This window comes from Bufo bufo, chromosome 3 (genome assembly GCF_905171765.1).
Source record: "Bufo bufo chromosome 3, aBufBuf1.1, whole genome shotgun sequence".
Lineage (NCBI taxonomy): Eukaryota > Metazoa > Chordata > Amphibia > Anura > Bufonidae > Bufo > Bufo bufo.
Window position 1 is genome coordinate 197,338,016 of NC_053391.1, and position 27,087 is coordinate 197,365,102.

The following is a 27,087-nucleotide window of genomic DNA, read 5'->3' on the forward strand; positions in this document are numbered from 1 at the left end:
TGGTAACTCTTGTGCATATGAAATTATATTAACATGAATAGAGTTGAGCGAACACCTGGATGTTCGGGTTCGACGAGTTCGGCCGAACTTTCGAAAAATGTTCGGGTTCGGGATCCGAACTCGACCCGAACTTCATCCCGAACCCGAACCCCATAGAAGTCAATGGGGACCCGAACTTTTGGGCACTAAAAAGGCTGTAAAACACACCCGGAAAGGGCTAGAGGGCTGCAAAAGGCAGCAAAATGTAGTTAAATCCCCTGCAAACAAATGTAGATAGGGAAATGATGAGTTAACATAAAATAAATAAAAATTAAACAATATTAATTGGAGTGAGGTCCCATAGCACAGAATCAGGCTTCAAGTCACCCACCAATGGAGAAGGTCACTTACTATTATTTTGACCACAGCACCCAGACAAAGGAGAGAGGTCCCACAGCAGAGAACCAGGCATCATATCACCCACCACAGGAGTAGGCCACCATTTAGTTACTTTGACCCCTACACCCAGACGGAGGAGAGAGGTTACACAGCAGAGAATCAGGCATTTAGATCACCCACCACAGGAGTAGGCCACCATTGAATCAGACCCCGGCAACCATGTCAGATGGCACAAGCATAAGCTTTATATCAATCAGCACAGGAGAAGGCGACTTTGACAGACTTTGACCCCTACACCCGGACGGAGGAGAGAGGTTTCAAAGCAGAGAATCAGGCATTTAGATCACCCACCACAGGAGTAGGCCCCAATTTAATGGGACCCCGGCAACCATGTCAGATGGCACAACCATCAGCTTCATATCAATCAGCACAGGAGAAGGCGACTTTGAAAGACTTTGACCCCTACACCCAGACGGAGGAGAGAGGTTTCACAGCAGAGAATCAGGCATTTAGATCACCCACCACAGGAGTAGGCCCCCATTGAATCAGACCCTGGCAACCATGTCAGATGGCACAACCATCAGCTTTATATCAATCAGCACAGGAGAAGGCGACTTTGAAAGACTTTGACCCCTACACCCAGATGGAGGAGAGAGGTTTCACAGCAGAGAATCAGGCATCATATCAACCACCACAGGAGAAGCCACCATTTAGTTACTTTGACCCCTGCACCCAGGAAGAGGAGAGAGGCACCACAGCACATATTCTGGCATCATATCAGCCACCACAGGAGAAGCCACCATTGAGTTACTTTGACCCCCGCACCCAGGAAGAGGAGAGAGGCACCACAGCACATATTCTGGCATCATATCAGCCACCACAGGAGAAGCCACCATTGAGTTACTTTGACCCCCGCACCCAGGAAGAGGAGAGAGGCACCACAGCACATATTCTGGCATCATATCAGCCACCACAGGAGAAGCCACCATTGAGTTACTTTGACCCCTGCACCCAGGAAGAGGAGAGAGGCCCCACAGCACATATTCTGGCATCATATCAGCCACCACAGGAGAAGCCACCATTTAGTTACTTTGACCCCTTCACCCAAACAGAGGAGAGAGGTTCCACATCAGAGAATCAGGCATCATATCAACCACCACAGGAGTAGGCCACAATTTAATGGGACCCCGGCAACCATGTCAGATGGCACAACCATCAGCTTCATATCAATCAGCACAGGAGAAGGCGACTTTGAAAGACTTTGACCCCTACACCCAGACGGAGGAGAGAGGTTTCACAGCAGAGAATCAGGCATTTAGATCACCCACCACAGGAGTAGGCCCCCATTGAATCAGACCCTGGCAACCATGTCAGATGGCACAACCATCAGCTTTATATCAATCAGCACAGGAGAAGGCGACTTTGAAAGACTTTGACCCCTACACCCAGATGGAGGAGAGAGGTTTCACAGCAGAGAATCAGGCATCATATCAACCACCACAGGAGAAGCCACCATTTAGTTACTTTGACCACTGCACCCAGGAAGAGGAGAGAGGCACCACAGCACATATTCTGGCATCATATCAGCCACCACAGGAGTAGGCCACAATTTAGTTTATTTGACCCCTGCACCCAGGAAGAGGAGAGAGGCCCCACAGCACATATTCTGGCATCATATCACACACCACAGGAGAAGGCCTCTTTCAGTGATTTAGGCCTTTGGACCCAGACAGAGGAGAGAGGTCAGAGATTAGCTTCATATCCCCCAGCACAGCAGAAGACCGCTTTATTTGACTTAGGCCTCAGCACCCAGACAGAAGACAGAGGTAGCATGGCAGAGGTTATGGCTTCATGTCACCCGTTAGTTTAACCGGCCACTTTCATTTGGTTAGGCCCCGGCGCCCAGACAGAGAAGAGTTTCATTCAACTGTGGGTTTCATAAAATTTGTATCAAATAAAGAAGTGGCCCGTAGCACAACAAGACATGTTTTAGGCAGTTAATAAGGACTACTCTGCACAAGGGAGGGACAGGTCCTGTGGGATCCATGCCTGGTTCATCTTTATGAAGGTCAGCTTGTCCACGTTGGCTGTGGACAGGCGGCTGCGCTTGTCAGTAATGACCCCCCCTGCCGTGCTGAATACGCGTTCAGATAAAACGCTGGCCGCCGGGCAGGAAAGCACCTCCAAGGCATAACATGCTAACTCTGGCCACGTGGACAATTTCGAAACCCAGTAGTTGAATGGGGCCGAACCATCCGTCAGGATGTGGAGGGGTGTGCAGACATACTGTTCAACCATGTTAGTGAAATGCTGCCTCCTGCTAACACGTTCCGTATCAGGTGTCGGTGCAGATAGCTGTGGCGTGGAGACAAAACTTTTCCACATTTCTGCCATGCTAACCCTGCCCTCAGATGAGCTGGCCGTGACACAGCTGCGTTGGCGACCTCTTGCCACTCCTCTGCCTTCACCTTCCACCTGTTCCCCTGTGACATGTGGGAATGCTCTCAAGAGCGCCTCTATCAGCGTGCGCTTGTACTCGCGCATCTTACGGTCGCGCTCCAGTTCAGGAATTAAAGTGGGCACATTGTCTTTATACCGGGGATCCAGCAGGGTGGCCACCCAGTAGTCTGCACACGTTAAAACGTGGGCAACTCTGCTGTCGTTGCGCAGGCATTGGAGCATATATTCGCTCATGTGGGCCAGGCTACCCATGGGTAAGGACAAGCTGTCCTCTGTGGGAGGCGTATCGTCATCGTCCACCGTATCCCCCCAGCCACGCACCAGTGATGGGCCTGGGCTGCCACCCCGCTGTGAACTTGCGTCATCCTCGTCCCCCTCCACCTCCTCATCCTCCTCGTCCTCCAGTACAGTGCCTTGGCTGGCGACTTGTGAACCTGTCCTCTGCTGCTTAAACAAACCTCCCTCTGAGCCACTTCGAACAGACTGGCCCGAAAGTGTTAGAAACGAGCCCTCATCCTCCTCCACCTGGGCCACCTCCTCTAACATCATTGCCCTAAGTGTTTTCTCAAGGAGACATAGAAGTGGTATTGTAACGCTGATAACAGTGTCATCGCCACTGGCCATGTTGGTGGAGTACTCGAAACAGCGCAGCAGGGCACACAGGTCTCGCATGGAGGCCCAATCATTGGTGGTGAAGTGGTGCTGTTCGGCAGTACGACTGACGCGAGCGTGCTGCAGCTGAAACTCCACTATGGCCTGCTGCTGCTCGCACAGTCTCTCCAGCATGTGCAAGGTGGAGTTCCACCGGGTGGGCACGTCGCATATGAGGCGGTGAGCGGGAAGGCCGAAGTTCCGCTGTAGCGCAGACAGGCGAGCAGCGGCAGGATGTGAACGGCGGAAGCGCGCACAGACGGCCCGCACTTTATGCAGCAGCTCTGACATGTTGGGGTAGTGGTGAATGAACCTCTGCACCACCAAGTTCAGCACATGCGCCAGGCAAGGGATGTGCGTCAAACCGGCTAGTCCCAGAGCTGCCACGAGATTTCGCCCATTATCGCATACCACCAGGCCTGGCTTGAGGCCCACCGGCAGAAACCACTCGTCGGTCTGTTGTTCAATACCCCGCCACAACTCCTGTGCGGTGTGGGGCCTGTCCCCCAAACATATGAGTTTCAGAATGGCCTGCTGACGTTTACCCCGGGCTGTGCTGAAGTTGGTGGTGAAGGTGTGTGGCTGACCGGATGAGCTGGTGGAAGCAGTGGAGGAGGAAGCCGAGTAGGAGGAGGAGGCTACAGGAGGCAGAGAATGATGCCCTGCGATCCTAGGGGGCGGAAGGACGTGCGCCAAGGAACTGTCCGCCGGGGGCCCAGCCGCCACTACATTCATCCAGTGTGCAGTTAGTGAGATATAGCGTCCCTGGCCGTGCTTACTGGTCCACGTATCTGTGGTTAGGTGGACCTTGCCACAAATGGCGTTGCGCAGTGCACACTTGATTTTATCGGACACTTGCATGTGCAGGGAAGGCACGGCTGTCTTGGAGAAGTAGTGGCGGCTGGGAACCACATACTGCGGGACAGCCATGGCCATCAGCTTTTTGAAGCTGTCTGTGTCCACCAGCCGGAATGACAGCATTTCAAAGGCCAGCAGTTTAGAAATGCTGGCGTTCAGGCCAAGGGCTCGAGGGTGACTCGGGGGGAATTTGTGCTTCCTCTCTAAGGTTTGAGATATTGAGAGCTGAACGCTGCTGTGTGATATAGTGGAGACGCTAGTTGACGGTGGCGGTGGTGGTGGTGTCGGTGGCACATCCTCTGTTTGCTGCTCGGCAGGTGGCAACATTCCTCTCGAGGCGGAAGCCGAGGCAGCAGCGGTAGAGGGAGCAGGGGGAGCCTCAGCGAGTGCCTGGTTTTTAAGGTGTGTACCCCACTGCAGTTCATGCTTTGCATGTAGATGCCTGGTCATGCAGGTTGTGCTGAGGTTCAGAACGTTAATGCCTCGCCTCAGGCTCTGATGGCAGAGCGTGCAAGTCACTCGGGTCTTGTCGGTAGGACATTGTTTAAAGAAGTGCCATGCCAGGGAACTCTTTGAAGCTGCCTTTGTGGGGCTGGGTCCCTGTTGGCGATGTCCAGTAGCAGGCGAACTCTGGGGGCGGCGGCTCGTCTGCTTTGGCCCCCTGCTCCCTCTTTGGCTTCGCTGTTGTCTCGGTCTCACCACTACCTCTTCCTCTGAACTGTGAAAGTCATCGCCACGACCTTCAGTCCATGTGGGGTCTAAGACCTCATCGTCCTCTGCATCGTCTTCCACCCAGTCTCCCTCCCTGACCTCCTCCTGTTCAGTCTGCACACTGCAAAAAGACGCGGCAGTGGGCACCTGTGTTTCGTCATCATCAGAGAGTCGGTGACTCTGCTGTGGTGGTATTCCCATGTCCTCTTCATCTGGAGACATAAGTGGTTGTGCGTCAGTGCATGGTATGTCTTCCTCCACTGGGGAAGGGCTAGGTGGACGCCCCTGGGAAACCCTGGAAGCAGAGTCTTCAAACAGAAGAAGAGACTGCTGCATAACTTGTGGCTCAGACCGTTTCCCTGATATGCTTGGGGGTGATGTGACAGACTGATGGGCTTGGTTTTCAGGTGCCACCTGTGCGCTTTCCGCAGAAGACTGGGTGGAAGACCATGTGGTGAACGTGCTGGAAGCACTGTCGGCCAACCAATCGATTAATGCCTGTACCTGCTCAGGCCTTACCATCCTAAGAGCGGCATTGTGCCCCACGAGATATTGCGGTACATTCTGCCGGCTAGTTGAGGGAGTTCGTTCCCTACTGTGTGCGCCTGGGGCCGAACGGCCACGTCCTCTACCAGCAACAGAGGCTCCACGGACACCACCACGACCGCGTCCTCGTCCCTTAATAGTATTTTTCTTCATTGTTGCGATTCAACTCGCACCACAATGAAATATATTATTTTTTATAAGCAAAATCCCCTCACTGGAATACTTTCAGTCTTTTGACTGTATGGATTACAGATGGAATGACTGTTATATGTGAGTACCGCTTTCTTTGACAGATTCTAGTATGGGTACATATATGTTTTCCCAACCCCAGCACATTAGTTTGCTAATTCCAGATGTATGAAACGCAGGCCTAACTGTATCTAGTATATTGAACGCCAGATAAACTAACTTGGCCTTTTTTAAATAAAAAAAATTCCCTCACTGGAATACTTTCAGTCTTTTGACTGTATGGATTACAGATGGAATGACTGTTATATGTGAGTACCGCTTTCTTTGACAGATTCTAGTATGGGTACATATATGTTTTCCCAACCCCAGCACATTAGTTTGCTAATTCCAGATGTATGAAACGCAGGCCTAACTGTATCTAGTATATTGAACGCCAGATAAACTAACTTGGCCTTTTTTAAATAAAAAAAATTCCCTCACTGGAATACTTTCAGTCTTTTGACTGTATGGATTACAGATGGAATGACTGTTATATGTGAGTACCGCTTTCTTTGACAGATTCTAGTATGGGTACATATATGTTTTCCCAACCCCAGCAAATTAGTTTGCTAATTCCAGATGTATGAAACGCAGGCCTAACTGTATCTAGTATATTGAACGCCAGATAAACTAACTTGGCCTTTTTTAAATAAAAAAAATTCCCTCACTGGAATACTTTCAGTCTTTTGACTGTATGGATTACAGATGGAATGACTGTTATATGTGAGTACCGCTTTCTTTGACAGATTCTAGTATGGGTACATATATGTTTTCCCAACCCCAGCACATTAGTTTGCTAATTCCAGATGTATGAAACGCAGGCCTAACTGTATCTAGTATATTGAACGCCAGATAAACTAACTTGGCCTTTTTTAAATAAAAAAAATTCCCTCACTGGAATACTTTCAGTCTTTTGACTGTATGGATTACAGATGGAATGACTGTTATATGTGAGTACCGCTTTCTTTGACAGATTCTAGTATGGGTACATATATGTTTTCCCAACCCCAGCAAATTAGTTTGCTAATTCCAGATGTATGAAACGCAGGCCTAACTGTATCTAGTATATTGAACGCCAGATAAACTAACTTGGCCTTTTTTAAATAAAAAAAATTCCCTCACTGGAATACTTTCAGTCTTTTGACTGTATGGATTACACATGGAATGACTGTTATATGTGAGTACCGCTTTCTTTGACAGATTCTAGTATGGGTACATATATGTTTTCCCAACCCCAGCACATTAGTTTGCTAATTCCAGATGTATGAAACGCAGGCCTAACTGTATCTAGTATATTGAACGCCAGATAAACTAACTTGGCCTTTTTTAAATAAAAAAAATCCCCTCACTGGAATACTTTCAGTCTTTTGACTGTATGGATTACAGATGGAATGACTGTTATATGTGAGTACCGCTTTCTTTGACAGATTCTAGTATGGGTACATATATGTTTTCCCAACCCCAGCAAATTAGTTTGCTAATTCCAGATGTATGAAACGCAGGCCTAACTGTATCTAGTATATTGAACGCCAGATAAACTAACTTGGCCTTTTTTAAATAAAAAAAATTCCCTCACTGGAATACTTTCAGTCTTTTGACTGTATGGATTACAGATGGAATGACTGTTATATGTGAGTACCGCTTTCTTTGACAGATTCTAGTATGGGTACATATATGTTTTCCCAACCCCAGCACATTAGTTTGCTAATTCCAGATGTATGAAACGCAGGCCTAACTGTATCTAGTATATTGAACGCCAGATAAACTAACTTGGCCTTTTTTAAATAAAAAAAAAATTCCCTCACTGGAATACTTTATGGCTTTTCACTGTATGGATTACAGGTGGACTGGTATTAGTAGGGGTGACACAAGCACACCCAAGTCCCTGATGTAGGATTTCTATGGCACAGACCACTATTACAAGTGATTAATGGACGTTGGGAGAGATTGTGCTGCAGCACTAGTCCCAAGATAGCCGCCGCCTATCAGCCCAGTAACATGTGCCACAAAATGGTCTGCACAACCTTTAAAAAAAATAGCCTTGGACTGTGCTGCTAAATCGCTATTGGTCTGAATCCCAGGTGTAGATGTCTGACTTGTTTGGAGCTTTGGAATGCACACTGTGGCAGCTTCTGCTGCAGCACTACAAGTCGCAAAATGGCGGCCGGCGGTCAGCCCGGGTACATGTGGATGGAAAAATCACTCTGGCCACTCTAAAAATAGCCAATCCCTATCAAAAAAGCAGCTCAGCTGCAGTTGTTCAGATGAATCACAGGTGGAGGAGAGAAATTTGCTTCCAGTTATTCAATTATCCCTGCCTATTCTCGCCCTAGCATCAGCTGCGTCTAACCCTGTTCTATTCACATCGGGAGTGAGCACGTCCCGACGTGCGCACAAGCTTATAAGAGGCTGAGTCACATGCTGCACTTGGCCAATCACAGCCTTGCCAATAGTAGGCATGGCTGCGATGGCATCTTAGGGCAAGTAGTATGATGCATGTTGATTGGCTGCTTTGCAGCCTTTCAAAATGCGCCAAAAGACATGCCGAACGACGAACCCGAACCCGAACTTTTACGAAAAAGTTCGGGTTCGGGTCCGTGTCACGAACACCCCAAAATTCGGTACGGACCCGAACTATGCTCGAACTGTTCGCTTAACACTAAACATGAATAATAATCTCCCATGATGATTTGTTATGTATTAGCTATCTACTTACTGCTAAGCTTATAAAGCTGCTTTAAACTCATCTATACTAGTGCATAAATCATGTTCATGACAAATTCATAAACCAAAAAATCATTAAAGGAAATAATGGGGAAAAATGCATGAAAACCAGCAATAAGCAAATAAGTACTGTTTTCTCACTAACTATGGATGCATCTCAGCATATCTATGACATGGAAACTCTTTTCAAAAGCTTAGAATCAGAGAAAAAAATCTTGCTGAGGCGTCAAAACATCCGTTTACTGCTTTTAGAGAAATAATTGATTCAATATTTTACATAATCAGCATTATTTTCATACTATACATGTGAAAGAACACTTCCAGTATTACAAAACACAGAGCAAACGCTAACACCACGTTATACAGTAAAATAACCTCCCCTGTGAAATATGTCAGTGAGATGATAGTACACTACCTAATAGTGATTCCCCAAAAAGTAATAAGCTTGATAATTAAGGCTGAGTTTATATGCCATTTTGCCACAATTTTGATGTATTTTTAATTTTGTAATTTTGCTACAAATAACATAACATTTCTGTTTTTGACTTGTTGCATCATAAGGCTCTATACAAGCACTGTTGGCACTATTCTTTTAAGTAAATAAGACTGATGACATTGTATCTATTGCTTGGGCTCTGCTCTAAACAATATGTAAATCTCATGGCTCTTTGTGAGTAATCTATGATATTCGTTGACGTACTGTAGATATTATTAACTTGACAGTTGCAATACACTTTTATATATTTAGTTATTTAACACATATTAAATATAAACATATGGGAGACATTTTCATTACCAATCTTGATTCCCCCTGCGCAGCCAAAGGATGCACCAAACTTATGCTATTGCGCAGGCCTCTGCAAAGATTTGGCACATCCTACCGCAGGCCCTATGACAGACTAAAATTTACAGCAGCCTCCCATTTGCCGTAGATTTCTGAAGTGAATGAAGATAAATGTTTCAGCTCTGCTGTCACGAGTTAGAGATTCAGCGAAAGACCTCTGCGTCGTCAAGCAATAAACAAATGGAAATCAGGTACAGACATACAAGAGTTTATTGCACAAACAAAAACATGAGCTCTATGTACCGTCAGCACAGTGGGAGAAAACCCCCACCGCACCACTGTCTAGTTATACTCCAGAGGGGCATGACTAAGCAACTCCTGGTATTCACTAGGGCCCCAGATGGTAGGGTTAGACTTTGCAGCAGGAAGTTGCCAGGGTCCACTCCAGAGCGTGAACTAGACAGTGACAGCAAGAACGAACGGAGAACAGGTACCAGAAGGTACCGACGGCACATAGGCAAACATAACATATACAGGCAAATACAAACAGAGCAACTAATAACACAAGCAGGAGTACATAGCAAGGAAACAGGAGTGACAATGAGCAGAGGAGGACTTGCTTCACCAGAAGTAAACTGCATGGCCTTGCCCATGGCACTCTGCTGCATAGAAAGGTGCAGCAAGGGCTTGCTGAACAGAATATCCCCTAAAGCAGAGACAGAACCCTCCATACGGAGGAATGAATATATAACAGGGCAAGACAGGCACGATACAAGATAGGCAAGACAAATAAGGGCAGAGGCATAAATACATTATAATAAACACAGGGGAACTCAAACATAACTGGCAACCCTGATAACAGAAACACAGGAGAAAGGACGTCAATGAGCAAGAAGGCAAACTCACAGAACACAGACAGACACGGATCCCATGGGTCAGCAGCATGGGAGACAAAGTACAAACCAAGAGAAGGACAAAACAAACACATACTAGAAGAGCTGACCCAGAACTAAGGGAAACTCAGCCAAATATACAGATTCAGTCAGTGCAGCAGAGAGGCCACACCCATGGAGCAGACCGAGAGGATTAACTCCTAATAGGCACACAGGGGAGTTAACCCATAAAGAACCACAAACAACACACAGGAACAGAACTGCAGCGAGAACAAAGACAGAAGGTCACAGCCAGATGTAACGGCTGTGACATCTGCTAGCCATGGCCCCTCCTGCCCTTCAGGAAGAAGGCAAGAAGGAGGAAGTGTCACAAGTTATGCCACAAAAACGGTATGCAACATTAATTGTGACTTTTTAGTACAATAATGGTGTAAATAGCATGATAAATGTCCCTCTATTTCTCGGGGCTAAATAGGCAATCTTTGGACAATGTACTGTTTATCTGAGTAATGAGGCATTGAACGAAACATTGCATGTATTAGTTATTTCACCAGCGTGTATATATTGTTAGGGGCAGCTCTCTTTCAGGGATCATGCTCACAGATATCTTCACAGATAATGGATTTTTCATGTTAAAACTGTGCTTTATTGCGGCACAAGCACAAAAATAAACAATACAAAATAAACACCTGCCCGGCTGGGCTCTAACTAATACATATAATGTGTTCTGCCCATTTTGTGCATAAAAAATGTATGTAATGTGCTGTAAAGATTATACTGAAATGTTATGTTTGACGTTGCTGCTATCTAGTGGTCAAAGTTAGTTTCTACTTTGCCAGAACTTTACAGGAAGTGTATTTTTCTCAGAGTCAAAGGCAGTAACCTTTAACCTGGAACTGTATTTCCTCCATTTCATGACTGCTCCTGGATCTAGCAGGCTGCATGCAGAGGAGCTCTTGATCTATTCCTGGACTTATGATGGAATTGTCTGTGAGTACTCTCACTGATGGAGTGAGGCTGCTGTATTATGTTTAATGTATTGACACATATGTTTTGTTTATGTTTATATTGTAGTTTTACAAAGTTATTCAGAAAAAAGAATGCATACAGATCTGATGTCTCACGTTTCTTGACTTCTGAATTATTGTTAAGCTGTCTGACTAGTGTTATACAACAGTTCAATAACGCGAAGCAGAACATAATGGTTTCCCTGACTCGCCTATAATCATAGCTTTACGCACATGGTCTCAGGCACCAAGCCTTAGTCAGTCTGCTCAATAACCCACAGTCCACACTGGGAAGAGATCAAGCTTCACCTGGCCTCGTGGCCCCTCAGCCCTCCTTGGCTGAGACCAACCAGAGCCTCTGCAGGTCTCTGCTTCACAATCACTCTCTTCCCAGACTGACACACTGAGGGATCGTTTTATGCCAGACTGATTACAGCAGTCTTCACTTGTGATCACCTGTCAGGGAAAACCATGCCCTGGAATGGGGGTGGATTGGGAGGTCCCACTACCAAGCCTACCATCCCAATCCAAATAAAATCCAGCCCTGAATAAATAAATAAAATAGCATCAGCAACTAGGTTTGCTGAAGCCAGTGGCATCTTCCTGGACTTTACTTATCTCATCTAGGTGAGATATACACCCCTCCTAGGGCTTTACCATACACATTCCTGTTCACCTCACCACAATATATATATATAGGTATTTCAAAGAAGAGGCAGCACTCCAGGATAAGATGAAAAACGACCCGCTTTATTTCCCCTGTGCAACGTTTGAACTGCTCATTGCAGTCTTTCTCAAGCATAACAATTGGTGTCACAGCATCTACATTTATACCCATGATGCTTAGTGGGTCAATTAACAAACTAATTGGTAATAGCATAATTAACAATGTACAAATAGTGGATTTACATAAAAATTTTTCAGGATCATATGTGCATTCATTTATATATCATGTATCAAGATCACAGTCTTTTCATACATAGTGACATCTCATAGGCAGTTTTCAAAATTCACAAATAAACAAACAAACACTGCCCAATATATAAAGTGCCTCGTGCTTTGTGCTTCATTATAGTGAACACCTGTAAGTGCTAATTGTGCGGTCAATAGCGGCATGGTTAAAAAAACTTACACAGTGGAGTGTCAGGATGGCAGGCGCCTCGGCGTCCCTGGGGTCCCACCACGCATGCCCGGTATCCCGGATACCGGCGTACACAAAGAGAAGACGCAACCGGAAGTGACGCCTATCTCGATGCGCACACCAGCATCCCGGCACCTCCCCCAAGGCATGACGAAATGGAGGGCGGCGTCTCCCCGTTTCGTCATGTCACGTGAATCGTTGCCTGACAACCAGGAAGCGCTTACCCTCAACACCACGTTATCCCCAGGGTCAGTCAGAGCACGGCAATGAGACCTTTATTGGAAACAAACCAGCACAATAGGAGAATGATCGGATCAAAAACCCTATTTACATGGTTATTGCAGATAATTAGAATATATAGAAAATAAATAGATACATAAGGATGTCAAATCGTGAATATCGGAGGGTTGTAGTCCTTAAAGGGGACATAACATATATTGTATATTATGGAGAAAAGGGGGTATGGTCTATAAGGACGCACCACTCAGGTGATCATCCCCATACACCCAAAGGATCATGGGGTACAGAGTGTTGTCCACACCCCGCATCCCCACATTCCTCTCCTACCCCCTATACATCTCCTATAGCCATAATTTCCTCCATTCACAACTTATCCGTTTTTCTTTCAATGTGAAGCCATAATTTAAGTGTGAATCCCAATACCTACAACTTATTTGACCTGACAGCCTAAGGTCAGAGGATTTTGCACCCGGCTTAATCTGCAAGTAGTGCTGCTGCTCTCTCTTTGTATTATATATATATATATATATATATATATATATTTACACACACACTAGAGACAGGGCCGTCTTTACCAAGGGGCAACAGGGGCAGCTGCCCCGGGCCCAGTTGCTCCTGGGGGGCCCAAGGCAGCTGCCTCTTGAGCCCTGCTAACTACTGCCCCGGGTGTCAAGCTGTCAGCTACACAGGGGTGCTGCAGTGCCTGCCTGCACTGAGTCCAGGCATCATGATCGTACTGTGTTAAAGTTGTGTGTGATCACTTCAGGACCTTAATGACATCATCACCATGTGACCAGTAACCTAGCAATTACTGGTCACATGGCAATGAGGTCATCAGAGGTCCTACAAGGAGTGTTGCTGTGGAGCTTTTTTGTGTGAACATTACATCAGAAAAAGGTGACAGGGGCTGTTATGTTAATATACTGTAAACTACTGTATAGTGGTGGGCTGTATACTGTGTGGGGGCCTGTATACTGTGGGGGGCCTGTATATTGTGTGGGGGGCCTGTATACTGTGTGTGGGCTGTATACTGTGTGGTGGGCTGTATACTGTGTGGTGGGCTGTATATTGTGTAGGGGCTTGTATACTGTGGGGGGGGGGGGGCTCTATACTGTGTGGTGGGCTGTATACTGTGTGGTGGGCTGTATACTGTGTGGGGGGCTCTGTATACTGTGGGGGGGGCTGTATACTGTGTGGTGGGCTGTATACTGTGTGGGGGGCTCTGTATACTGTGGGGGGGCCTGTATACTGTGGGGGGGGGCTGTTTACTGTGTGGTGGGCTGTATACTGTGTGGGGGCCTGTATACTGTGGGGGGCTGTATACTGTGGGGGCTGTATACTGTGTGGTGGGCTGTATACTGTGTGGTGGGCTGTATACTGTGTGGGGGCCTGTATACTGTGGGGGGGCTGTATACTGTGTGGTAGGTTGTATACTGTGTGGTGGGCTGTATACTGTGTGCGGGCCTGTATACTGTGTGGTGGGCTGTATACTGTGGGGGCCTGTATACTGTGGGGGGCTGTATACTGTGGGGGCCTGTATACTGTGTGGTGGGCTGTATACTGTGTGGTGGGCTGTATACTGTGTGCGGGCCTGTATACTGTGGGGGGGGGGGGGTTGTATACTGTGTGGTAGGCTGTATACTGTGTGGTGGGCTGTATACTGTGTTCGGGCCTGTATACTGTGGGGGGGGCTGTATACTGTGTGGTGGGCTGTATACTGTGTGGTGGGCTGTATACTGTGTGGGGGCCTGTATACTGTGGGGGCCTGTATACTGTGGGGGGGGCTGTATACTGTGTGGTGGGCTGTATACTGTGTGGGACTGTATACTGTGTGGGGGCCTGCATACTGTGGGGGGGCTGTATACTGTGTGGTGGGCTGTATACTGTGTGGGGGTCTTATACTGTGTGGGGGGCTGTATACTGTGTGGGGGGCCTGTATACTGTGTGGGGGCCTGTATACTGTGTGGGGGCCTGTATACTGTGTGGGGGCCTGTATACTGTGGGGGGGCCTGTATAGTGTGGGGGGGGGGCTGTATAGTGTGGGGGGCCTGTATAGTGGGGGGCCTGTATAGTGTAGGGGGCTATACTGCTGTACTGTATACTGTGGGGGTCTGTATACTGTGGGTGCGGTATAGTGTGGAGTGCTATACTGCTGTACTGTATAGTGTGGGGGGCTGTATCGTGTATAGTTTGGGGTGCTATGTACCGTGAGGTGTTGTATACTGTGAGGTGCTGTATACTGTGGGCTGCTATACTGCTCTACTATATACTGTGGGGTACTGTATAGTGTGGGGTGCTATACTGCTCTACTATATACTGTGGGGTACTGTATAGTGTGGGGTGCTATACTGCTCTACTATATACTGTGGGGTACTGTATAGTGTGGGGTGCTACACTGCTCTACTATATACTGTGGGGTACTGTATAGTGTGGGCTGCTATACTGCTCTACTATATACTGTGGGGTGCTGTATACTGTATAGTGTGGGATGCTATACTGCATACTGTGTGGTGCTGTATACTATAGGGTGCTATACTGCATACTGTGGGTTGCTGTATACTATAGGGTGCTATACTGCATACTGTGGGGTGCTGGGGTGCACTGTAACACTAGGGTGAGCCGAGCCCTGGTCTCCTTCCTGCAGAGCGGTGCCCACTTCCAGCCTGAGCCCAGCTGCCCAGAGCACTAATCCTGAGCCGCTGGAGTCTTCAGAACTGGAAGTATTTACAGTCATTCACTGTACTCTACCAGATGTGTGGATTTTTTTGTGTGTGTTGTGGTGGAGGGCGTGATTGCCTAAGGTGTGGGAAGGCGGGATCCAGGGGGCCCAAGTAAATTTTTGCCCAGGGTCCAATCAATATTAAAGACGGCCCTGACTAGAGATAAAAAAAACAAACAAGATGCATTTGAAGTTTAGCAAGATTTTTGAGAGAGTGAAGAAAGCTGTTCTCATCTGCTTTTTCTGACTAAGGACTTTTGTCTTTAAAGGGGTTGCCAAGTTATTTTTATTGATGACCTAAAAATCTTAGGTATAAATTTTAAAAATGCCAATAATGGGACAAATAATTGGTATATTGTTTTAAAGAGGACCTTTCATCTGTTTTACTTATAGGAGCTAAATACCTGTACTTGCGGGGTTCCCCCCGCTGATGCTGCCACCCATTTTTTTTAAAACATCGCTCCTACGCCCCGCTGCGCCCCTCCTGAAGTTTTCGTGCTCAGTATGCTAATACTGAGCATTGGAACAGGGAGGAGGAGATGCTAAGGTTTCTCAATGGGTGTCTCCTTCTCCCTGGCTGTGCCGCGATCCAATCACATCAGAGAGCATCACAGCCAGGAAGGTTTTTCCTCCCTGGCTGTGACGCTCTCCGATGTGATTGGATCGCGGCACAGCCAGGGAGAAGGGACGCCCATTGAGAAACCCTGGTGCCTCCTCCTCCCTGTTCCAATGCTCAGTATTTACATACTGAGCGCGACAACTTCAGGCGGGCGCAGCAAGGTGTAGGGGCGATGTTTTAAAAAAAACTGGGTGGCAGCGTCAGCGGGGGGTACCCCACAAGTATTTAGCTCCTAAAAGTACTGTAAAACAGATGAAAGGTCCTCTTTAAGTAAGCTGGATAAAAAATTTATTTTTGGAAACTAAGAGAATCAATGATGGAGGGTAAGGTTTTAATAATAAAGATGGTTTTATTACCAATCATGTTATACATTGGAATGGTGATATACAAGTTGCAAGAAAAAGTATGTGAACCCTTTGGAATGATATGGATTTCTGCACAAATTGGTCATAAAATGTGATCTGATCTTCATCTAAGTCACAACAATAGACAATCACAGTGTGCTTAAACTAATAACACACAAATAATTAAATGTAAGGCTACTTTCACACTAGCGTCGGGGTTCCGCTTGTGAGCTCCGTTTGAAGAGTCTCACAAGCGGCCCCGAACGCATCCGTCCAGCTACCAATGCATTCTGAGTGGATGCGGATCTGCTCAGAATGCATCAGTCTGGCAGCGTTCAGCCTCCGCTCCGCTCAGCAAGCGGACACCTGAACGCTGCTTGCAGCGTTCGGGTGTCCGCCTGGCCGTGCGGAGGCAAACGGATCGGTCCAGACTTACAATGTAAGTCAATGGGGACGGATCCGTTTGAATTTGACACTATATGGCTCAATTTTCAAACGGATCCGTCCCCCATTGAATTTCAATGTAAAGTCTGAACGGATCCGTCTGAAGCTACTTTCACACTTAGAATTTTTTCTACAATATAATGCAGATGGATCCATTCTGAACGGATCCCAAGTCTGCATTATATGAGCGGATCCGTCTGGGCAGACCCCAGACGGATCCGCTCTGAACGCAAGTGTGAAAGTAGCCTTGCCATGTTTTTATTGATCACGCCATGTAAACATTCACAGTGCAGGTGGAAAAAATATGTGAACCCTTGGATTTAATAACTGCTTGAACCTCCTTTGGCAGCAATAACTTCAACCAAACTTTTCCTGTAGTTGCAGATCAGACATGCACAACGGTCAGAAGTAATTCTTGACCATTCCTCTTTACAGAACTGTTTCAGTTCAGCAATATTCTTGGGATGTCTGGTGTGAATCGCTTTCTTCAGATCATGCCACAGCATCTCAATCGGGTTGAGGTCAGGACTCTGATTGGGCCACTCCAGAAGGCATATTTTCTTCTGTTTAAGCCATTCTGTTGTTGATTTACTTCTATGCTTTGGGTCGTTGTCCTGTTGCAACACCCATCTTCTGTTGAGCTTTAGCTGGTGGACAGATGGCCTTAAGTTCTCCTGCAAAATGTCTTGATAAACTTGGGAATTAATTTTTCCTTCGATGATAGCAATCCGTCCACGTCTTGACGCAGCAAAGCATGATGCCCCCACCACCATACTTCACAGTTGGGATGAGGTTTTGATGTTGGTGTGCTGTGCCTCTTTTTCTCCACACATAGTGTTGTGTGTTTCTTCCAAACAACTCAACTTTGATTTCATCTGTCCACAGAATATTTTGCCAGTACTGCTGTGGAACATCCAGGTGCTCTTGTGCAAACTGTAAACGTGCAGCAATGTTTTTTTTGGACAGCAGTGGCTTCCTCTGTGGTATCCTCTCATGAAATCCATTCATGTTTAGTATTTTACGTATCGTAGATTCTCTAACAGGGATGTTAGCATATGCCAGAGACTTTTGTAAGTCTTTAGCTGACACTCTAGGATTCTTCTTCACCTCATTGAGCAGTCTCTGCTGTGCTCTTGCAGTCATCTTTACAGGACGGCCACTCGTAGGGAGAGTAGCAGCAATGCTGAACTTTCTCCATTTATAGACAATTTGTCTTACCGTGGACTGATGAACAGCAAGGCTTTTGGAGATACTTTTATAACCCTTTCCAGCTTTATGCAAGTCAACAATTCTTAATCGTAGGTCTTCTGAGAGCTCTTTTGTGCGAGGCATCATTCACATCAGGCAATGCTTCTTGTGAAAAGCAAACCCAGAACTGGTGTGTGTTTTTTATAGGGCAGGGCAGCTGTAACCAACACCTCCAATCTCATCTCATTGATTGGACTCCAGTTGGCTGACACCTCACTCCAATTAGCTTTTGGAGATGTCATTATTAGTCTAGGGGTTCACATACTTTTTCCACCTGCACTGTGAATGTTTACATGGTGTGTTCAATAAAAACATGATAACATCTAATTCTTTGTGTGTTATTAGTTTAAGCAGACTGTGATTGTCTATTGTTGTGACTTAGATGAAGATCAGATCGCATTTTATGACCAATTTGTGCAGAAATCCATATCATTCCAAAGGGGTTCACATACTTTTTCTTGCAACTGTGTATATATATATATATATATATATATATACAGTACAGACCAAAAGTTTGGACACACCTTCTCATTCAAAGAGTTTTCTTTATTTTCATGACTATGAAGGCATCAAAACTATGAATTAACACATGTGGAATTATATACATAACAAACAAGTGTGAAACAACTAAAAATATGTCATATTCTAGGTTCTTCAAAGTAGCCACATTTTGCTTTGATTACTGCTTTGCACACTCTTGGCATTCTCTTGATGAGCTTCAAGAGGTAGTCCCCTGAAATGGTCTTCCAACAGTCTTGAAGAAGTTTCCAGAGATGCTTAGCACTTGTTGGCCTTTTTGCCTTCACTCTGCGGTTCAGCTCACCCCAAACCATCTCGATTGGGTTCAGGTCCAGTGACTGTGGAGGCCAGGTCATCTGGCGCAGCACCCCATCACTCTCCTTCATGGTCAAATAGCCCTTACTTTCAAAGTTTTCCCAATTTTTCGGCTGACTGACTGACCTTCATTTCTTAAAGTAATAATGGCCACTCGTTTTTCTTTACTTAGCTGCTTTTTTCTTGCCATAATACAAATTCTAGCAGTCTATTCAGTAGGACTATCAGCTGTGTATCCACCTGACTTCTCCTCAACGCAACTGATGGTCCCAAACCCAACTGAACATTACCATGAACTACCCCAAACATATGCTGCGGCCACTATGGGGTATAGTACACAAAAGGCAGTGGACCGAATGAAACCTGTACGTGCTGCTACTTCAACTGGGCATGTCTCTGCTAACCAATGCGTATCAAAAATAGCTGCAAAACCATTACTAGTAGCCGCTACAAAGACTACCAATGAACTCTTTGAAGTCACCGGAATGAACATGGAGATACCGTTCCACTGATCTAAAAAATGTTGCCACATCACGAGGTCCGCCTCAGCTTCTCTGTCCAAATTGACCGGACTGTCCTGACAAGGGGCTGTCGCTAAGAGGGCTAACAACCGTGCAATGAAGGATCTACCTTGCGGAATAACACGCATGGCAAAATTCAACATAGCTAACAACGATTGTAACTCAACCTTACAAGTTACCTTACTGACGGTAAATTTGTGCATAACTTCCCTAATCCTAGATAACTTTTCTTCGGGCAGTCTAGCCGTCATGCTTTGCGCATCTAACGTAATACGCAAAAAAGTAAGGACCGAGGATGGACCCTCAATCTTGTTTGGGGCTACTGGAACACCCAACTGAGCAAAGCAAGCTAACAGTTTTTGAAAGTTACTTGAGTGACCCCCTGGTGGTTCGATCAAGAGAAAGTCGTCCAAATAATGGATGACATGCTGGCAAAGACATGTATGCTCTAAGATCCAATGCAACGCTTTTGCCAGTTGATCAAACAGCCAAGGACTACTCCGGGAACCGAAGGTGAGTTTGGTGGCGAAGTAATAGCTATCTCTCCATTTAATCCCATGCCATTGCCAAAGTTCGGGTTTGATCGGGAATAATTTAAAAGCGTCCGATATATCAGCTTTAGACAACGCTGTACCTGAACCTAACTGTAAAATGATTGCGATTGCTTGATCGATGGATGCATACTTCATACTGACCTCCTCGGCAGGAATAAGGGAGTTGAGGCTAGGGATATGCGAGCCGTGTGGAGCGGATAAATCATATATCATCATTACATCATCATGTAATTTTTATCTGCCTTTAATGTACAAGTCACTTTGGGATGTGCTCTGAAACAGTTAAGACAAATATGCAGGAGCCAACATTGACCATAATTACAATTTGCAAAATTGTAATTATTATTGCAAATTTGCGATCTACCCAGATACTTGACTGGGCGACCGAGCTTATCTACTGAAATTGCATTTCTACTGCTGTCTGACAGACCAGCTAACGGAGTAGTTGTACTAAGAGCAGCACGGGTAGCTACATTGTGACACCAGTCTGATGAATGGAATATAGATTGGCATGACGAGCAGGCAGGAGCTTTAAGCCCTGCAAAATGCCTGCAGAACAATTCGGTATCTAACATTGCCCAATTGACTGAAAACTGAAATTGACTCAGCGCTGCTGCCGTTTTGGCGGAGAACGAGCAATGATAGTCATAAAACGCACATCCTGCATATTTGTATCCCAACTCGGTAACTCTAAACATATAGAGATCCAATTCCTCTCTTCTCTCAGGTCGGGTGGAGCACACGACATCCCTGAATAGGCTGAAAGCCAATACGAATTCGGGGATGGTAAATTTCCTATTCAATCTATGATCCCGTCTCTTGAGAATAACAGACACATCACCACACGCAATGACTCTATTCTCAGACAAATCGCGAGTGGCGATTAACAGAGACGCCAGAGTCACATCCCTACCCTCCAAGATATCTTTCTTGATATTGGGAGGGATAAAATGTGCCGGAGTGACATTAGGTGAATTAGCAATACCACCAAACGTACTTGCTACAGGTACAATTGAGGTTGACACCTCCGGAGATGAGATGGACATAGCCGTCACCCTACACTCCACTGTCTCAAACCTTCCTTGCATATTTGTTAAAGAAGTTGCGACATTATTCAACATAGCATGCAGCTGGGATAACAAAGTCTGGACCGTGACCATAGACACCTCCTGATTTAACTGAGCAGGGGCCGTCACTAAAAGACCATAAAGTTCCTCCTTTCGTGCAGTAGCCGGGAAAGGAATGCCCCTCCTAGTTAATTCTGCTATGAGTCTTGGGATAGTCCAGTTCCGTAGTGAAGGAATGCTGCCAGATTCCGACATCCTACACCCATTTTCTTCCACAGAAGCATCCACAATGTCAGACCCGTGAGACATAATAGCTGTAGAACAAAACACGTGTTTAATGGTATCTGGGAACAGTGACTTGACTGATACCATCACCGCACCTCTGTGACCAAACAAAACACACCCAGACTGAACAACGTAACGTGGACTAGACATCTAGAAGCTCCAAAAAGATCCCGTGATCAGTGAAGGTTTATGACTAGAAGGCTTACCAATGTCGTCCGAAAAGAGACTCTGAGAAATCCAAAATAGACCAACCGAGAAACCTGCCCATATTAAAACATATACAGTCAGGTCCATAAATATTGGGATATCGACACAATTCTAACATTTTTGGCTCTATACACCACCACAATGGATTTGAAATGAAACTAACAAGATGTGCTTTAACTGCAGACTGTCAGCTTTAATTTGAGGGTATTTACATCCAAATCAGGTGAATGGTGCAGGAATTACAACAGTTTGCATATGTGCCTCCCACTTGTTAAGGGACCAAAAGTAATGGAACAGAATAATAATCATAAATCAAACCTTCACTTTTTAATACTTGGTTGCAAATCCTTTGCAGTCAATTACAGCCTGAAGTCTGGAACGCATATACATCACCAGACTCTGGGTTTCATCCCTGGTGATGCTCTGCCAGGCCTCTACTGCAACTGTCTTCAGTTCCTACTTGTTCTTGGGGCATTTTCCCTTCAGTTTTGTCTTCAGCAAGTGAAATGCATGCTCAATCGGATTCAGGTCAGGTGATTGACTTGGCCATTGCATAACATTTCACTTCTTTCCCTTAAAAAACTCTTTCATTGCTTTTGCAGTGTGCTTTGGGTCATTGTCCATCTGCACTGTGAAGCGCCGTCCAATGAGTTCTGAAGCATTTGGTTGAATATGAGCAGATAATATTGCCCGAAACACTTCAGAATTCATCCTGCTGCTTTTGTCAGCAGTGACATCATCAATAAATACAAGAGAACCAGTGCCATTGGCAGCCATACATGCCCACGCCATGACACTACCACCACCATGCTTCACTGATGAGGTGGTATGCTTAGGATCATGAGCAGTTCCTTTCCTTCTCCATACTCTTCTCTTCCCATCACTGGTGCAAGTTGATCTTGGTCTCATCTGTCCATAGGATTTTGTTCCAGAACTGTGAAGGCTTTTTTAGATGTCGTTTGGCAAACTCTAATCTGGCTTTCCTGTTTTTGAGGCTCACCAATGGTTTACATCTTGGGGTGAACCCTCTGTATTCACTCTGGTGAAGTCTTCTCTTGATTGTTGAATTTGACACACATACACCTACCTCCTGGAGAGTGTTCTTGATCTGGCCAACTGTTGTGAAGGGTGTTTTCTTCACCAGGGAAAGAATTCTTCGGTCATCCACCACAGTTGTTTTCCGTGGTCTTCCGGGTCTTTTGGTGTTGCTGAGCTCACTGGTGCGTTCCTTCTTTTTAAGAATGTTCCAAACAGTTATTTTGGCCACACCTAATGTTTTTGCTATCTCTCTGATGGGTTTGTTGTGTTTTTTCAGCCTAATGATGGCTTGCTTCACTGATAGTGACAGCTCTTTGGATCTCATATTGAGAGTTGACCGCAACAGATTCCAAATGCAAATAGCACACTTGAAATGAACTCTGGACCTTTTATCTGCTCATTGTAATTGGGATAATGAGGGAAAAACACACACCTGGCCATGGAACAGCTGAGAAGCCAATTGTCCCATTACTTTTGGTTCCTTAACAAGTGGGAGGCACATATGCAAACTGTTGTAATTCCTACAACGTTCACCTGATTTGGATGTAAATACCCTCAAATTAAAGCTGACAGTCTGCTGTTAAAGGACATCTTGTTCGTTTAATTTCAAATCCATTGTGTTGTTCTATAGAGCCAAAAATCTTAGAATTGTGTTGATGTCCCAATATTTATGGACCTGACTGTATTTCCTTACCATGAGGAACATACTAAAACATACGAGATTGTGCATGAGCCTAATGAATGTATGACATAATACATTTATCAAAAGCACATTGATCCCTGCCTAGCTGGGAGCACGGCGGCCCGTGCTAGACATTTCAAGGAAGAATAAAACACATAAGTAAACCCTTTTTTTTTTTTTTTTAAATAGTAGCTTTAAACAGGACAATATAACCAATTAATGTAGCACTGAATAATAACTAATGTGTGCAGCTAAACTGCCCCAGAAAAGCCAGCACAGCCCCAGGACCCCCCAAGTTCATTTGAACAATTTAGTCAGCATAATAGACTAAGCTAATCCATACAGCAGTATTCAGCAAAAAGAAAACGCATACTATGCATTATGCATTTTTCTAACATGGGAGCCTATGGGCACAGGGGGTACACATTGGGAAATCTACTAGCATGTACAATATGTCTAGTGGAGGCCAGTAATGTGGTGTGAACAGGGCCTGATATTGTACACCATGGTGTATCCTGTATACTGCATCACTGCCTTCTTCTAAGTTGTCCTATTTGCAACCAACATAAAGATGGTCAGGGGCTCATAAGCTGCCTTTGTTCCTCTGCAGCTGACCTCCCCTCCCCCCCTCTTCCTGAACTAAGACACGGAGTCTCGCTGACTCCTGCACCCTAACGTTTCGGTCACGTGGGAAGCCAAACGAGACTTCCAGACCGGCCGCTCCGGTGCAGTGATGCTCCACTTTACCATAGGAGCTGACACTGCCGGCCGGACTAGGGGAACGAGGGACGCCACACCGCGCCTACTTTCCTCCAAGGCTGCTCACCGCCGAAAAAGGGCACCACCGCTACTCACAACCACGTGACTGGAAGTACAGGCGAACGCTCGGATCGAAGCACTGCTCCCCTATGGTAAGATGCCGGTTATAAGGGCAATAGGCCCCTCCCACAAATACAGGCCAACATATTGGCCTTAAAACATATATATACTGTATATATATATATATATATATACACTGCTCAAAAAAATAAAGGGAACACAAAAATAACACATCCTAGATCTGAGTTAATTAAATATTCTTCTGAAATATTTTGTTCTTTACATAGTTGAATGTGCTGACAACAAAATCACACAAAAATAAAAAAATGGAAATCAAATTTTTCAACCCATGGAGGTCTGGATTTGGAGTCACACTCAAAATTAAAGTGGAAAAACTCAAAATTAAAGTGGATGTTGCAGGCAGCAGAACGTTCTCCACGGCGTCTCCAGACTCTGTCACGTCTGTCACATGTGCTCAGTGTGAACCTGCTTTCATCTGTGAAGAGCACAGGGCGCCAGTGGCAAATTTGCCAATCTTGGGGTTCTCTGGCAAATGCCAAACGTCCTGCACTCATTGAGCCCTCATATCACCCTCATGGAGTCTGTTTCTCACCGTTTGAGCAGACACATGCACATTTGTGGCCTGCTGGAGGTCATTTTGCAGGGCTCTGGCAGTGCTCCTCCTGTTCCTCCTTGCACAAAGGCGGAGGTAGCGGTCCTGCTGCTGGGTTGTTGCCCTCCTACGGCCTCCTCCATGTCTCCTGATGTACTGGCCTGTCTCCTGGTAGCGCCTCCATGCTCTGGACACTACACTGACAGACACAGCAAACCTTCTTGCCACAGCTCGCATTGATGTGCCATCCTGGATAAGCTGCACTACCTGAGCCACTTGTGTGGGTTGTAGACTCTGTCTAGAGTGAAAGCACCGCCAGCATTCAAAAGTGACCAAAACATCAGCCAGGAAGCATAGGAACTGAGAAGTGGTCTGAGGTTACCACCTGCAGAACCACTCCTTTATTGGGGGTGTCTTGCTAATTGCCTATAATTTCCACCTGTTGTCTATCCCATTTGCACAACAGCATGTGAAATTGATTGTCACTTAGTGTTGCTTCCTAAGTGGACAGTTTGATTTCACGGAAGTGTGATTGACTTGGAGTTACATTGTGTTGTTTAAGTGTTCCCTTTATTTTTTTGAGCAGTGTATATATATATATTTACACTAATCACAAAAAGTTAGGGATACTTGGCTTTCGGGCGAAATTTATGGAAAATAGAAAAGGTTCACGCTACAGTGATATTATATCATGAAAGTAGGGTATTTAAATAGAAGCATGCAATGGTGATTTCCTCATCTCAAATAATTTAGTGAAACTAAAGCCAACAACAGTGGTGGGTATACCCCCACAAAAATGTCTAATTAATTTGTCATGTGTGCTTGAGCATCAATTACAGCTTGACAATGATGTCATATGCTGCTCACAAGTCGGCTTATTGTTTGCTGAGGTATGGAATACCACTCTTCTTAAAGGGCGGACCTCAGGTCATGGAGGTTCTGGAGTACAGAGTTATAAGCCTAAGCACAGTGACTCAGCTGATCCCATAGATTTTCAGTAAGATTCAGGTCTAGAGAAAATGCAGGCCACTCCATTTGAGACTCCAGCAGTTGTTCCCTAATAATGCGACCTCGATAAGCTGGTGCATTGTCGTCCATGAAGATGAAATTAGGCCTGTGTTGTTCATGCAGAGGCACAGTGACTTGATTAATTATGTTATTCAAGTAGTATGGGCTTGTCAATGTACCATTTACAAAGTGTAGGGCAGTCTGTATTGACTAGGTACACCTGCCCACACTGTAACACTTCCACCACCAAAGGCTCGTCTAGTGACGACATCGTTGGCGGCCATCATTTCTGCTCAGCGTGAATCGACTTTAACCAGTAAAAAGCACTGAGGCCCATTCGATCCTCATCTAGCGTAGATGTTCCCTGGTCTATGCAAGACAATTGTGCCTGGTGGTGTGGTCAAGTACCCTTGCAGGTTGTCTAGCACGCAGACCACGCTGATGTAAACAGTTTTGAATGGTCTGACGTGACACTTAGGATCCTCTCACCTCCCTTAAATATTCCTGGAGTTGTATGGCATTCATCATTTGGTTCCGCAGGGCATTGTTCACAATGAAGCGGCCATCAGTTTGGGATGTGGCCAAAGGACGTCCACTTCTATGCCTTTCTGTGTCTCTTCCAGTCTATCTGTATCTCTATTGCAACCTGCTGATGGCACTCTGTGACACTCAAAGCTCAGTGGCCACTTTCGTCTGAGAACATCCTGCTTGAAGCCTCCCAATGGTGAGGTACTGTTGATCAATTGTTAGGAATTGTCTTGGTCTTATGATTAGAAATTAGTGAATTTTAAAAAATTTGATTCGCTGGCTTGCCAAATATTGGTTCGATACAAATATATTTGCGTCAAATTCTTGCAATAAACGGCTATTTCCTGGCTGCAGAGAGCCTTTATAGTGGTGTAGAACACTGTGACTTGCAGTAACACGCATAGGAAGTGAAATGATACTGTGAGTCCGTATGACATGCAGATGACAGGCGTCGATCTTAGAATCTACTGCACACTTCACTTATTTAGGCAGTCACGGACCAAAACTGACCAAATAACTCAAGTATGAACTCAGCCTTACAGGTCGATGTTAGCGCCAAGAAGAAGCGCACTCCTTTTACACCGTCATCTGCTGATTTCACATATATGTCTACAGAACCTGTTCTATTAAACGCTTATACAAGTAGAGCCCCTCCTGACTAAGTGGAGAGGGTGTCAGCAGTAAGTTTCTGTTGACGTCACTGATTATTTTGCCCTTCCTCTGATTCATCAGAACAATAACCCCCAAAAACGGATCCTGTCTGTGGAGCATCCGCCTTCACTCGGTCTGCATTTGGTCAGTAATCCATCAGTATTGCTAATGCCAAAACAAAACAGGGGTGGATCCAAAACAGAGATGACATGTGAACGGAATATTTGCATGTCTTCTGTGTCTTCTGTGTTTTGTACCCACTCCTACTTTTGGCTACCAAATCAT